This window comes from Leptidea sinapis, chromosome 3 (genome assembly GCF_905404315.1).
Source record: "Leptidea sinapis chromosome 3, ilLepSina1.1, whole genome shotgun sequence".
Lineage (NCBI taxonomy): Eukaryota > Metazoa > Arthropoda > Insecta > Lepidoptera > Pieridae > Leptidea > Leptidea sinapis.
In genome coordinates, this window is record NC_066267.1 from 1,656,060 (window position 1) to 1,667,149 (window position 11,090).

The 11,090-nt window shown below is 35.7% G+C and overlaps 1 long non-coding RNA gene across 1 annotated transcript; it reads left to right on the forward strand.

The window, feature by feature from the left end:
* The first annotated feature begins 2 nt into the window (after positions 1-2).
* LOC126979503 (uncharacterized) lies at positions 3-4,622 on the forward strand. Its single transcript, XR_007732829.1, has 3 exons — positions 3-100; positions 1,793-1,995; positions 3,107-4,622. It is a non-coding gene; the product is annotated as an uncharacterized LOC126979503 (long non-coding RNA).
* Positions 4,623-11,090: the final 6,468 nt, after the last annotated feature.

Sequence of the window (11,090 nt, forward strand, 5' to 3'; positions counted from 1 at the left end):
GTGGGGGCGGAATCTGGCGGGTCGCTACAGAGCGTGTCAGCCGGCGCCTCCACCATCCTGGACTCCAGCTCCAGTCTGGACACACCCGCGAATGACAACAGTGAGACACGACTTGTATAATAGTTTGAACGAACCATTGACTGAACAAACATATTAGGCAACATTATCTTGTGATAACAGAGACCATGTATGAAGTGAGTGGTAGCGCATCACAAATCGAGGGTTGCCGCATTTGAAACTGCTGTCGGAATGTGCGGGACATTCGGGCAAAATCTGGGTGCTCTGTGCTCTAGTAAAAAGATTAGGGGAGTCCCAGGCCCAAGGGTGTCTTCAGAAGCGACTAAGAGCTATTTAGAAGTGGGAGAGTAACGTTCGGGCTGGACTCGTTCGGGTTAATTACCACACTCGCACATAATACCGGCGTCAAGTAGAGGCCTGGTGCCGCTATGGTCGCATAGGTTAGTGTCGAGGGCCGGAGGACCGATTGCTGCTGCCGAATTCCACCTTCGCACGACACGCCACTAATTAGAATATTATCCCCAACATCTGCATATGTAGCGGTCCTCCACAGTGCGGTTTTCTAAGAGCTTTCTTCTACGTACTACAAAGCTGTGCAATGAGCATCCTTGTGTAGTTTCAAAAAAAGCACGTACACTTTCCTTAAAGGCTGGCAAAGCTCCTGTGATTTCTCTGGTGTTGCAAGAGAATGTGGGCGGCGGTGATCAATTAACGCCCGGTGACCCGTACGCTCGTTTGTCGTCCTTTTCCATAAAAAATGCTATTATTTATATCTTTAGATCTTTGTGTATGTAACATCATTCCTTATTGTATACGAAAACGGTCGTTGTTAGCTGCGCTGCAGTTTATACTTTTGCAGCTATCATTGTTTTTACTTGTTGTTAGTATTATTTCTTAGTTTTATTTATTTAAACCAATAGATGAACTGAACCGGGCGAAGGCAGTTCTTTTGATACTAAATACAATAGATATACCGAATTCTATTCTATTTAAATAGTTCTAAAGAAAGAAAAAACATACTAAGTCTATTTCAACACACTTATTATACAAATAAAATTTGAAAACTTTATGGACGATGCGTTGTGGCTTCATCTACAGGATTTACTTTACAGTAGACGCCTTGAGAGTTGAACAAGACATACAAAATTTATCAATGATACATCACTCGAACGGTTGGCTCAGTTGGAAGAGGGCTCGCACAGAACTTGAGAGGTCGCGGGTTCGAGAACCGCATCATTCATAAATTTTGTTTTCAAATATTATTTGGGTAATTAATCCAAGGAGTGAGGGTTATCATTTTAAAACATCACACGAATTATAGCTGAAACAAAATATATTTTGAATATATTGCTGATTTGTCAATATAATTATGTACTAAGTAGGCACGTAGGTAAGAACAGAGTATAGAGGGTTTGAGTGCATTGTTGGGAATTTTGTCGTCATAGATGGAAAAAATTAAAATGAAACATAATGTTGACAATAAAATCAAGTAACATACACGTATATATTTAGTTAGGTATTTTTTAAATAAAACACTTTTTAAAGGATTGAATTGAAATTGTGAATTTACTTTTAAATTAACCCGACGTTTCAAGACCTTTCCAGATCTAGTTTTCAGGGGGACTGCAGATGAGAACATCCTTTTTTGAAGTTGGTTAAAAACAAAGTTACATTTGCACGCGTTTTAAACCTTTGAAAAGCGTTTTGTTTAAATATGTAACACTCGCATTAATCAAATAAAATAGTAAATGTATCTCGTTATTATAATGACTAGGCAGACAACCTGCAAGAGCGAGTAGCAAGAGCAAGGTGGCTCCAGCCCCGCCGGTGCTGCCGAGTGCTGGCGCGGTGAGCCCGGCCCTCATGAGTGATCACCTGTGTGGCGCCGGCGGCCGCTCGGGAGTGGCCTGGCCCAGTGCCACCATCCCCGCGCGGGTCAAGAAGCTGAGCTGGGACGAGCGAGTCGCAACAACCACGGTAACCCACCAATTTATATTTTATTATTTATAGAAGTTATACTTCTTTAGGCGCGTTATGAAAAAATTATGAGAATGAAATTTTAAGATGGGCGCGCAACACTGTAACACAAAAGTAACAGGGTGAAGTTGGTTACTAAAATTTTCTGACGTTTGCGACATTCGTTATTTTATTTTTTTTTGGTTTCTTCATCCGTTATTAGGACAGGCAAAAGGTTCAAGCCCATACAGCCGTATTCATTATTCAATAATTAATTGTCGAAGCCACTTCGTAAGCCACAAACGTAGAATACGAAGCACGAGGAATAAATAATTTTAAGGAATTTTGCTTTGTTAGGCCAAAGAAGTGTAACTTCTTGCGTGCGTACATAAGTACACACACACTTTTTTTTTATATACTCACTTTGCAAATACATAATACACAATAAACTGTTGTGTTTAAAACATTGTTATAAGCTACCAACTATACATAGAAGTTTCATTGACACAGGTCTTAATTTTAAAAACGCTAGAACAAATATTTATTTTTTATCAAGTGCCTAAATACAAATTTTCATGGTTATCTTCAATAATGACGAACTTTCATACAAACTTTCACCATAGGAATTATCTATCACCCATGCACTTGCAATGTAAACTAATGAGTCTTAATTATTATTAAAAAAAATGACTACCTCCTGCTTCATTATATTTTTGATAGAGGAGGACAAACGATCACACATCATACGGACACCTGATGGTATATAATTGACGTAGTCCATAGGTAGAGCAGTCCTCCATAGACGGGCAGTAGTCCATAGACGCAACGTAGTAGAAGTCAACGGTAGACTTCTACCACGGTCCGGTTCGATCGTCGCCAGCCTACGTTTTGTTCTGAAGGGGGCCGTAGCTAGTGGAATTACTGGGCAAATGAGACTTAACATCTTATGTCTCAAGGTGACGAGCGCAGTTGTAATGCCGCTCAGAATTTTTGGGTCTTTCAAGAATCCTGAGCGGCACTGCATTGTAATGGAAAGGGCGTATCAATTACCATCAACTGAACGCCCTGCTCGTCTCGTCCCTTATTAATTATTATATAAATTATATTCCTGATGTTTCCTGATCCTGAACAGGACGAGGAGAGCCGCGACGTGACAGAGGCCACCAACCCGACCCTGGCTGAACACATGAACCTCACCGTCTACTTCTAGCTGATCCACCGTCTCCTTCACCCAGCGAGGGGTCTAACGAGCGCCCAGTGACGATCAACTACATGACTTCCACCTCGTGTTGCTATAACACATCTACAGTAATTTGTGATATAAGAATCAATATTGTGCTTTCTCCTTGTCAATTATGAATAGAAAGTTTATTTATTGTTCGAGGAACTCAATCTCAAACATAACAATGTTGTAATATAAATTGAAAATCGTATGATGATAGGATACTTAGGAAGCATAAGAAATAACATTGTCATTATGTGGTCATCATCAGCGAACCGTGATCAGTATCAGTGGAGTTTACCAGTGGGAGGCTCCTTTGCACCGGATGCTGGCTAGATTATGGGTACCACAACGGCGCCTATTTCTGCCGTGATGCAGTAATATGTATACATTACTGTGTTTCGGTCTGAAGGGCGCCGTAGCTAGTGAAATTAATGGGCAAATGAGACTTAACATCTTATGTCTCAAGGTGACGAGCGCAATTGTAGTGCCACTCATATTTTTGGGTTTTTCTATAATCCTGAGCGGCACTGCATTGTAATGGGCAGGGCGTATCACTTACCAACAGCTGAACGTCCTGCTCGTCTCGTCCCTTATTTTCATTTAAAAAAAAGTCGCCCCGAGACAGATCTGGTTTACACATACGTGTTTTTGTTGTAGATATTTATAAAATAAAACATAAACATTTTAATTTGATGTTTTTGATATTAATATTGACGGCTACAAGAAATTATTAAACAAGTTACCCCGGTCCTGTAGGTCAGTAGCCTTTGGAACGTGATCATAAGTTAGAAACTACTATCTCTGAAGAAGATATTTCTTAAAATATACAAATCCATTGTCCTGATGTTTGTTTCCAGTGAACTCCTAAACTAATGAATGAATTTAATGGGGATTACTTCATGGAGTGCAATTTAGTCCAACTTGAGGGAAAGTATAGTTTTTATTTCGATTTGAGACCCATAATTATTTTTATTTCCAATATTTGTTTTGTATGGACATATTTCTATGCGAGAATTTATTGACGCACGGTTTGACAGTTCTGCTGTAAAACAATTACATTATAACAATAGGGAGCGTTTTTTACGAAATAATCCTTGATGTTTTGAAATATTATTGACAAATTCATAAAAAAACAGTATTTTATTTATTATGTACAGAACAACGTCTGTCGGGTCAGCTAGTGATCTGTATGATATTGTAGCTATTTCCGTGTTGAAGAGGGAGACTTGAGGTGGTTTTGTATGGCGTTATGAGTTGTGTCATTCTCTCACTTGGTCCTAGTACTACTGATGTACAAAATGTTATTGTGTTACTAAGATTAAGTTTTACTTATATTAAATATTTTTATTCTACAATAACAATGTAATCATGTACATACCTATAGATCAGTATTTAATATTAAGGTCTACATTAAGAATAAATTATGTAAATTGTTTCAATATTATTTCTTCTGTTATATAATAAATAATATTTCTACTTTTGTATTTTAGAAAATCAAATCTACTTTCTATTTTATGTTTTATCGTTTTAATTTAATAAATTGTTGACAGTTTTGTTTAAACTTATTTTTGTATCCTTTACGTGTGTCACGCTTCAGAATTAAAAAATACATAGAACAACGTTCTTATGTATAGAATTTCATTGCATAGAACTTCAAATTTTCTACCCGTCTACGATCTACAACTATTTGTGTATCGCGATTTTAATATTATTCTATTCCATCCACAAATACGCAATAGAGTCGCAAGATCGCAATAGAATATAGTGATTATTGTAGTACGATAAATTTTTGTACGATATATTTGGTAGGTCTGAGAATCGGTTGTCATCTCTTATTGAAATTTTTTTGATTACTTTAGATGTCAATACAACGTGTGCTGGGTCAGCTAGTGTTCTAGTAAAAATTAGGACATAATATAAAGCGGCTGTTGGCTTTCTATAATTTAAAAGAGAACCAAACTACAAGTATATCCTGAGGTAACAGTTTTAGGCCGGAACCGGAATAGTTTGTTACATAGTAGCACGCGCTATTGCGAACTATTAACAGCTTGTTAGTGATTCAGTTTCACATTACACAATAAATAAGGGGTTGGATGAGATCATAGACACAACAACATAATATTAAAAGAGTGGCAACGAGTTTCCAGCCACTTCTTCTTATAAAAGCTCAATCCTTTCCGAAGTGGCTAGATACTTATATAAAAAGAAAAGAAAACTTTTGACATTAGTGTAATTTCCTTGACCTACATGAATAAAGTGATTTTAACCTGATCTGATTTTGATTTGTGAAATAGGAATAAACTACTGATACACATATACAATTTGAAAAACAAAATTTTATGAACGATGCGGGTCTCGAACTCCCGACCTCCGCTCAGTTGGTTAGAGCACCGGCACGGAACGCCGGAGGTTGTGGGTTCGAATCCCGCATCGTTCATCAAATTTTGTTTTTCAAATTGTATTTGTGTATTTATCCTAGAAGTGGGGTTTTTCACTTTTAAAACATAACAATATTGTTTAGAAATACTGATAATACCCGACAAGGCTGGCTAGCGGTAGGATTATCAAGGAGACAATTAATAATTAGCTCTTCGCTGCGACCTTAGGAACTGTACGGGGCCTCATTATACAAATACAAAATGTTTATTTTCCTTAGCAAGTATGTAGATAAATCAATATTCATGATTGGAGCCTCCTTTTAGGCACTATAGCGCCTGTGTTAGAAGACTCCGCTCTTCCATAGCTTATTAATATTTATTACAATATTTACAGACAATCCAACTCTAAAAAGTATGTATAGTAAGAAATAAGGTGTGTGCATTAGGTGTGTTGTGAGTGATAAGAAGGTGTGAGAGGTATTATGAAGTGTGTGTGAGTCAATGTGTGTTTGTGATCAAATGAATGAATGTTAAATTAATATTATGATTGTGTTAAAAGTTCTTCAGTTTCTGTATAAGTGAGTGAATTTATCCAACTTACTAGCATTTTTTTATATTCATAAAGTGGTTTTAAATGGATATATATTTCCTTGTTAACCCTATTATAAAGCAGCTTGATTATAAAACTTGCTGTACTGGCGATTTGCAAATCCGGTTTTTGTTGCAGGAATTTTTGCAACAATATCCATTCTCCTTTTTAATAAAATGCTTGCATCATATGGAACAGTTTTAAATGTTTTTAGAACTATAGCAATAATATATAATTTTCTAACAGACAAAAGGTTACTGATATTGTATAGTCTTTCAGTGGGATATCGTGTCTTGTTGAAATACATGTTTTTTATTAGGCTCATTTGTCCACGTTCCAATTCAATAAATTTGGATTTAGCAGCGCCGCCCCACACGGGGATACAATAAACTAGCAAAGATTGCGCTAGTGCAATATAAATTTCATTTAAAATATTTCTGCTGGTGCCTGATTCATTGACTATTGATTTTAAAGCGACATGTCTGAGTGTTTTTAATATCCATCCCAGTTTTCTAATTCTTCCAGTGAAGTGCTCAATGTGTTGGTACCAGATAAGCCTAATCAATAATGACACCAAGATATTTTGTATGTGAGACTTTTTCAATAATTGGACATGTGCAGTTATTTAACATTTTTTCACAAGAATGTATTTTGATATTAAAATTTTTATTTGGTTGTGAACGATTGGATATGCTAAAATATATACAATTAGTCTTAGCTGTGTTTAAGCTAAGAAGATTGTCTTTAAGCCAATCATAAATTTGTGACATGCCCTTCTCAGCACTATTCTTTGCTTCAGACCAAGTCTTCCCATGAAAGACAACTGCAGTATCATCGGCATAGGAGAAGATTTTTGCGTTTGTGACTTGGAGGTTACAGAGGTCATTAATATATATCAAGAATAATGTTGGGCCTAACACGCTTCCCTGAGGTACGCCAAATGACACATCTGCGTCGCTACTAGTATAGGATGCTATCTTGACCCTCTGTTTTCTATTACATAGGTAGTCTTTGAATATTTTTAGAGGGGTTCCTCGTATTCCAATTTTTGGTAACTTGGACACAAGGGTTGGGACAGAAACAGTATCGAAGGCTTTTTTTAAATCTATAAATACAGTCAGACACTTGCAACCTTCGTCTACACTCTGAGTTATAAGCGAGCTAAGTGCTGTAACTGCATCCTCGGTGGAAACTCCATGTCTAAACCCAAACTGTATAGACGCTAAAATTTTAAATTTATCTAGAAAATTTACGAGCCTTGCATTAATTTTTTTTTTCTAGGACTTTAGATATGGCGGGTAAGATCGAGATAGGTCTGTACTTATTAACATCATCTCTGCTCCCACCCTTGTGTACCGGAGTAATAATGGACTGTTTCAATGCTGCTGGAAAGATGCCCGTTTTGAAACAGAGGTTAGCCAAGTGAGTAATGATGGGAACAACTTCACTGCTAATATACTTCAGATCATATACTTAACTATAGAAATCTAGTCGTGATATTTTCCCATCCTGGAGCGCTATCTGATTTTATGCCATTCAAAATTCTTTCAACTTCCACTGGATCAGTATCTAATAGTACAAAAGAATTTATTTGTGGAGATGTATTGGGCCGTACGACAGGGAAGGTTTTTGCTTTAGGCTGAATTTGCTGAGCTAAGTCTTTGCCAATGTTCACAAAGTACTCATTTACAAAATTCACTGATTGATCTGGAGTCTTTTTAATAGTTAATAATTCTGTACTCTGATTTTTTTGTTTATTTGTGTAAGTTATATATTTTACATTTTTCCATACTAACTTTGTGTTTTTTAATGATTTAGTAAGAAGTTCACTCTCATATTTCCTTTTTAATTTTTTAATGAGATTATTGCAATAATTCCTATATCGATAATAAGTTAATTTAAAATTGTATTATGTGGTTCTTTCCTAGAATGTTTTTGTAGCTTGTTACGGTTTTTGATACATCGAAGTATTCCCGGGGTAATCCATGGCTTGATTACACGTTTACTATTTGGAATTATAGTAGTAGTAGAGTTGGTTTTAATGGCGTCAACTAGTTTTTGAATTAAAAGGTCGGTAAGTAAATTAGGATCGTCACAGAATATTAAGTCAGACATATTTTTTTCTTGTAAATACCTTAGGGCTTTTTTATAGTGTGCTGTAGTTGTAAATTTGTTACAAATTCATAATATTTTATTTTGGATAGTGATAAAAATGTTGTGTAGTGATCAGTGATTGTTGTTTGCAAAATAGCAATAGAAGCTGACGTTTTTTTTTCTATTGATTCTCAACATAAAGTGATCCAGGCAGTTCCGTTCTCTAGTAGGTAATATATGACCTGGTAGTATACCATAGGTCGACAAAGTATTAAGATATACGGTTTTTATTTTCATGAAATGGTTCAAATTCTTTAGGCCGAATATTGATGTTAATATCTCCAGCTATTATTAAATTATTTTGTGGTTGTGGTATTGTATCTAAGTGTGTGCTGGGTGTTTCAATGAAGCTATCAATGTTTGTATATGAGGGAGAACGGTAGATACCAAGGACAACATTATCTAGAACATCAATCTGCAAACAAGATGCTTGAGGAAGCTGTATTTCTTGGATTATTGGTTTAAGTGACTTTTTTACATATACCGTTACCCCATCATTTTGATTCATTTGACGTGTAGTTATATAGGAGCTATAATTATTAAGTTGGGGAATGGGTTTATTAGAGCTTAATCTGCACTCTGTTAAAATTAATACATCGGGCTCAAAATTTAGAGTAGATAACAAACTCAAAGTCATGAAAATTACGATAAATACTCCTGATGTTCTATGAAAATATGGTAAAGTCACTTTTCTTTACAGCAATGTGATGAGAGAGACTGGAGCAATCACATTCAACTGAGTTGGATATTGAAATAGCATTGAAATGCTGTCTATTTCGTTGAGTGTTTGTAATGTGTCACCAATATATATGTCATAAAAATATTTTGCAGACAGAATAATACTCGCTGTATGGTTGTTGTGTATATAAAATATTAGTTTTGGGTGTATTTTGTATGACTGTAAAAGATTTTGTGACATTGTATCAAATGATAATATGTGTGCTCTATTACTGTTTATTTTGTTCAATGTATGTGTTTTGTAAGTGTTTATGTTCTTTTCCAGAGTATTTACAGTAATGTTAACTATTTGTGTAATAAATGTGTAAGTGAAAGACTCTTGCAACCTAGGTGTATATATGTATTTTTAAAAGGATTAATTGTTCATTTAAGAGTTTGTATATAAAAGTATAAATATTTGTTTTTAATTCTAAATGTACAGGACAATGGAGTGATTGTATTAGTGTGCCAAGAATAACAAAAAAGACGAATATACGAAAATTATTAATAATTTGCAAGTATTTCAGCGCTTTAGCTGCGAAATTAACAAATAAAAAAACATTTACATTGCAAATACAGAAAATTAAGTAAAAATTACAACCTAGTCATGCTTTAGTCATAAGTTGATCGATTTGTTCTTCACTCCTTAGGGTTATTATAGGAGCGTTGTCATCTTTTCTGATATACACCTTTCCATAAGCAGTCCAACAATATTTATACGATCCCGACTTTGATAGGTAGAGCAAGGAAATATAGGCGAGATCCCTTATTAGTCAGGTGATCCGATAAGTAAATGGGTGTATCTGTTTGTATCTTAAGGCCGAGATGTTTACAACATAGCTTTGATTTGTGTTTAACATTGAAAATCTTGCCAGATTTCAGAAATTCGTTTTTTAGAAGCGTAGATCCAGTTTCTACAATGATTGGTGAATTCTTGTTTTCATTGGTTTTTCCACGTACTCTATAGATGTCCTTAATATCAGACTTGGCTAGTGGGCAGACTATGTTCTGGGAGAGACACATAACCATGTCAATTAAATCCTGCTTGGACTCACCGGAAGCTTTCGGAACATTTTTACTACGAAATTGGCTTTACGGCTACCTGTTTCCATGTCCTCTATTTTTTTTTTCTAAGAACGTGATGTATTTCTTATCTTCTTTTCCCTGGCTCTCTAAATGAAGAATTTTATTTTCGTGGTCTTGATTCTGAGACATGAGAAAAGTTAAAGTTATAATTTTAAAGTTACTTTTAGTGTTTCAGAGACTTTTTGAGACTCCCTAGTTTGGTTTTTTAAAAAGCTAGACATCATTTCTTTAATTTCCATTTTAAAGTCATCTAACTGGTCAATAATATATATATTCTCCCGACGTCTCTTACCTCTTTGAAAAACGTAATTGGGTGTTGATATTTCACCATCATTCCTTACAGTATAAGTATACTTCGGAGCCTGATCCATAAAATAGCCACTTACAAACGACCAGGTTACTATAATCTAACTCTATTATATTCTAAATTTATATTTAAAGTATCGTTTTTTGTGATAAGTGCATAATATTTTTTATGATGCATAAATTTAGGGAAGAAGGTTATAAATGTATTATAGACCTGGTTCTTATTCTGGAGTACCTACAGTATTATTACTAGTACAACTTAGGTATTATATGTAGATATGCTTATGCATACGTTAATTAATGTTATGTGTTGAAGTTTTTTTTATGACGATTAGGTACGACAAGCAGGATGTTCAGCTGATGGTAATTGATACACCCTGCCCATTACAATGCAGTGCCGCTCAGGATTCTTGATAAACCCAACAATTTTGAGCGGCACTACATCTGCGCTCCTCACCTTGAGACAGAAGATGCTAAGTCTCATTTACCCAGTAAGTTCACTACGGCGCCAGACCGGAACACAGTAATGCTAACACAATACTGCTTCACGGCTGAAATAGGCGCCGTTTTGTAAAGTTTGTAGTGGTGGTTCCCCCATCACTTGTGGGTGGTGGCAGAGAGCGTGGAAGCCAACGGATGACAGAGTAGTCAGTCAGTATCC